Genomic DNA, 5,403 nt, shown 5'->3' with positions numbered 1-5,403 from the left:
AGCTCGACAGCTCAGGCGCACCGCACCTTATAAACAGGTGCGGCTCTCTCTTAGCTAGCGAGGTGGGACTAAACTCACCACCACGCCGCTGTGCAAGGCCATTGGTCCCGGTTGGTGGCACGAACCGGGACCAATTCCACCCTTTGGTCCCTGTTGGTGCCACGAACCGGTACTAATGAGGCTGTGGCCCCACGAGCACCTTTAGTACCTGTTCGTGGCACGAACTGGTACTAGAGTTTCTTACTAGCTAAGCAGTTTTTTAGTCCCACCTCGCTAGCTGAGAGGCACTAGGAGCGGTTTATAAGCCCTGAGTGCAGAGACGATGAAGAAGAGGCGCAATGCTCACGTTGCTTAGCTTCAAGCCTTGAGGAATCAGGTAGACTGCATCGAGCTATGTGCAGTGCAGTCTACACTATTCCGAAAGGCTTGAAGCAAATAAACGCGCATTGCGCCTATTTTTTATTTTTAATCATTAAAAGCAAAAAGAATTTTCATAAAGAACTTTTTTTGATAGAAACTTTAATAGCAGAAAGAATTATCATAAAGTAAAATAAATAAGTAATTAGAAACAAAATAAAATAAATAAGTTTTTTGTTGTAAGTAGAAACAAAACAAAATAAATATAGCAAAAAAGAAAACAAAAAAACTAAATACAGCAAAAAGAATTTTCATAAAGAACTAATGGCACTAATAGAAAGTTTATATGTTTTCTAAAACTAATGGCACTAACATACAGTTTATAATTTTGCTGACCTAAAAGCAAAAAGAATTAAAAAATAAAGCAAAAAACAAAAGAAAATAAATAATGCAAAAAACAGAACCAAAAAACTGGAATTTTTTTTAAAAAAACTGCCACCTATTGGGCCACCACGGCCTGAATACGACTAGAAACCCAACCTGGGCCAGGATTCAGGCCCGCAGAAGGCCCGATAGGCCCACAGACAGCACAGTGTGACATTAGGCCCGTAAGCCTGCATTTGAGAGGAGCTCGAGAGGGCAGCCGCAGTGGGGCTTATAAACCACTCCGAGCCCCTCTCAACTAGCGAGGTGGGACTAAACTTTTGGCCGCGGGCAGCGCAAGGCCTTTGGTCCCGGTTGGTGCCACCAACCGGGACCAAAGGCCGCCGCTTCCCGCCCTTTGCGCTGCTGAAAAGGGACCTTTGGTCCCGGTTGGTGGCACCAACCGGGACTAAAGGGGGGCATTGGTCCCGGTTGGTGCCACCAACCGGGACCAAAGGTGTGCCTATATAAGCCAACACTTGGGAAATTTTCAGATCCCTCGCCAATTGCCCCCGACGCCGCCAGGCTGCCCGTGCTCGCCGTCGCCGCCCGCTCCTCGTCGCCGTCGCCCCGCGCCCTTGCCTCGACGGGTCGCCGCCCGGTGCTCGTCGCCGTCGCCCTGCCCCCCACGCGCCGCCCCGCCTCGTGCTCCCTTGCTCGCGCGCGCCGCCTCGGCGCCCCGAGCCCCCTGCCCGGCCCGCGCGTGCTCGTCGGCGCCCTCGCCGCCCCCGCCCCGTCCCGCCCCCGCGCGCCGGCGCCCTCGCCGCCCCCGCCGTCGCCATCGTCCTAGCCACCCCCGCTGTGAGAGCCACCGCCCCGGCTCTTTTTTTTATTACTTTAATTGTTTTTTGATCATATATATATATATATAATGTATATGTGTATGTATGTGGCTATATGTTTTTGTTCATATGTGGCTATATGTTTTTTTATTTTTATTAGTTTAATTTTTTTGTTCATATGTGATGTATATGTGTATGTGGCTATAATGTATATGTGAACAAAAAAATTGTATGTATGTAGATGTTCAAAATGTATGAATATATATGTCAAAAATGTTTTTTTGTTCATAGAAAGTTTTTTGTTCATATATACAAAGTTTTTATATATGACAATGGATATATATTCGATATATATGAGAAATGATGATCCATGGAAAAGTTTTATATATGCAAAAGTTACAATTTTAGAAAAGTTTTATATATCTAGCTAGGAAGGGAAGAAGAAGAAAAATAAGGATAGGAAAGAAGAAAATAAGAAGAGGAAAGAAAGAAGAAGACGAGAGGAAGAAGAGAAGAAATAAATAAGAAGAGGAAAAAAGAAGAAAAAGAAGAGGAGAAGAAGAAAGGAATAGAGGAGAAGAAGAAAAAATAGAAAATATTCTATTTTTTCTTCTTCTCCTCTATTCCTTTCTTCTTCTCCTTTTTTTTTCTTCTTTTTTTTTCTTCAATCCTCTCCTCTATTCCTTTCTTCTTCTCCTCTTTTTATTTCTTCTTCGTTTTCTTATGTTTTATCGGGTCTGTCGTCGTCGATATATACCCCTCCCGATAACTTCAACACGAGGGGGGATAACTTCAACACGAGGGGGGTCGATATACCCCCTCCCCGATAACATTATTTTCCCGTGTATATATGTCGTCGTTGTCGATATAACCCCCTCCTGATAACTTCAACACGTGGGGGGGGTCGATATACCCCCTCCCCAATAACATTATTTTCCCGTGTATGTATGTCGTCGTTGTCGATATTACCCCCTCCCGATAACTTCAACACGAGGGGGGATAACTTCAACACGAGGGGGGGGTCGATATACCCCCTCCTCGATAACATTATTTTCCCGTGTATGTATGTCGTCGTTGTCGATATAACCCCCTCCCGATAACTTCAACACGGGGGGGGGGGGGGGGGGGGGTCGATATACCCCCTCCCCGATAACATTATTTTCCCGTGTATGTATGTCGTCGTTGTCGATATATATAACTCCCTCCCAGATAACTTCGACATGATGGACGGTCGATATGTATACCCCCTCTCGACCGTGATAAATTATACCACGGGAGCACCCCCCGGCCCTCTCGCTCGACCAAAACTCTCGAGGACACCCAAACCCTAGAAAAAAACGATGTCGGTCTCCTAGCCCCTCCCGCCGCGCCCCTACCCTTGAAGCGTTGCCTAGGCCACCCCAAACCCGGAATAAGCTAGGTCTACGTTTGCACTAATATAGCCACCTGCTGTCATGTTTGTGTAATAATTGCCATGTTGTAATATTTGCAGAAACAATGGAGCACGGACGAGATGAGCAAGCAGAAGAGGTGTTGGGGGACATAATCTTAGCCGGAGGTGATATCTTGTCGTATCTTAACGACAATGATGGTCTGGAAGAACAGGGTGAAGAAGCAGGCTACGGTGATCGAAGAGTGGAGGAGGAAAGACATGATTATGATGGCTCCGGTGACCCAATGCTGGTGCAAGAAGTAGCCCGTGGTGACGGCTCCGGTGACCGAACAGAGTCCGGCCAGGTAAATATATTAGTTAAGCCTGTGCTGACTAGCTAATTGATGCATTCATTGTTTTGATATGTACACATATTAATTAACACTCGTCTTTCTTCTTTTTCTAGCCCTCCGGATCGAGCACAACTTTGGTAAAGAGACGAGGCCCGAAGAGAAAGTTGCGCTCGGATGAAAGGTTTGAGATCACAGCAATCGCGCGCGACGGCCAACCGATTGAACCCCTCCGGACAAAGGATGCTTTTGCTGCTCAGTGCAGGGTTCTAGTTAGGGACAAGATCCCGATCAGCATCCACCAATGGTATAAGCCTAAGAAGGAAGACCCTGAGGTGTCATGTCAATGATATGCAGAAAGATGATCTTTGGACTGAGCTGAAGGCAAATTTCACCCTACCGCCAGAGGAGGATCCGGGAAGCCAGTTATAGAGCAATTAATCAAGTCTCATGCTCTTAAGAAGATGGCAGACCTATTCAGGAGGTGGAAGAATGAGCTGAAAACGTTTGTCGACAAAGAAGAGACACCAGAATTCATCGGCCGGTATGAGAAGATCAGAGATCACTGGCCCGCATTTGTGGCCCACAAGACATCGGAAAAGAGTAAGAAGATGTCAGCGACAAACAAGAAGAATGCTGCGAAGAAGAAGCTTCACCATCGCACGGGGTCAGGTGGCTACCTCAAAGCCCGACCTAAGTGGGCCAAGGCTGAGAATGATCTACTTGAAAAAGGGATCGAACCACAGACAATGAACTGGACAGACCGTTGCCGGACTTGGTTCTTCGGGGCTGGCGGAACCTTGGACCCTGTAACAGGGAGGTGCGTTTGGACGAACGAGCTTTTGAGAATACCAGTCAAGAAGATTCAGCAATATATCGATGCAGCGCAGGAAGGGAGGTTCGTTCCAGACAGAGAGAACGACGAGCTCACAATGGCCTCGGGAATCCTGAGCACCCTGGACGGACACGAGGCACGCCAGGCTCCGTTCCGTGGAAGGCTGGTTTTCCGGACGCGGGCGGTTACAAAACCCAGGAGAGGAGGGAAAAAGTGGAGCAGATCCAAATTCAGAAGCTGCACGAAAGGGTTCAAGCGCTAGAGGAACGAGACGGCAATCGAGATGCCGAAACTGCCCCCGAAGCTACACCGCCATCTCAGCAGAGAAGCAGCGTGGCTTCCACCGAGCTGCCTCAGCTGGAGCATGCGGCTCCTGCTAGCTACCCCGTGGATGCTATCACGGAGTCTCAACATTGCCACCTTATGGCGGAATGGCAGAACTTCAAAGTCAAGGCGGCTGTTGGCTCTGTTTTACCTACTGAACCCGGCGCAAACTACCACTGCCGGCCGATTCCAGAAGGATATGCTAGGGTGATGGTGGATGAAATAACGGAGGGATTTGAGGAGCTCCAGCTTGACCACCCTACCGGTGAAGGGGAGACTCGGCTGGGTTCTGCTCTGAAGACTCCATGCCTATGGCGGAAGGAGCTCATCAAGCTTCCGAACTGGACGGCTCCGGCGAGTAAGGGCACTCCGCCTCCTCCTCCGCCTCCTCCGCCTCCTCCTCCGGCGAGTGATCAGGGCACTCAGCCTCCTTCTCCGGCGCGTGGCGGCACTCCGCCTCCTTCTCTGCCAGCGCCGGCGCCAGAGCAGCCAGCCTCCTCCTTCTCCGCCTCGTCAGCAAGGGCGGAAGAGACCCGCCGCCGCTGCAGCTGCTCCGGCGCGTCGTAGTCCTTCTCCTCCGCCTCGTAAGCAAGGAAAGAAGACAGCCGCAGCCGCTCCGTCTGCTCTGCCGGCATCTAGCAGTACAGCTGCCAGAGGCGGGAGGCAATACAGATTCGGTCCTTCTCTGAAGACTCCAGAGAAGTTACCATACGAGAGGACCGAGGAGGAGAACGCGAAGATCTTGCGAGCCGAAGTGAAGAACTTATTTGAAGGGGTGAAAGCAAAGAAACATCCACCTCCGGAGGAGAAGGTAGATCCGGTGAAAGCAAAGCGCACTCTGGCTGCCTTGACAAAACCACCAAAGTCTCTGCCGAGAGGCAACTATGAGCGCGTTCTTGCAAAGACATATGCCGAAGCGGAGCGGTCGGGAAGTACTGTCAGTGATAAAAGGATGAAAGA

This window comes from Aegilops tauschii, chromosome 7, assembly GCF_002575655.3.
Source record: "Aegilops tauschii subsp. strangulata cultivar AL8/78 chromosome 7, Aet v6.0, whole genome shotgun sequence".
NCBI classification, from domain to species: Eukaryota; Viridiplantae; Streptophyta; class Magnoliopsida; order Poales; family Poaceae; genus Aegilops; species Aegilops tauschii.
This window is presented reverse-complemented; position numbering follows the sequence as displayed.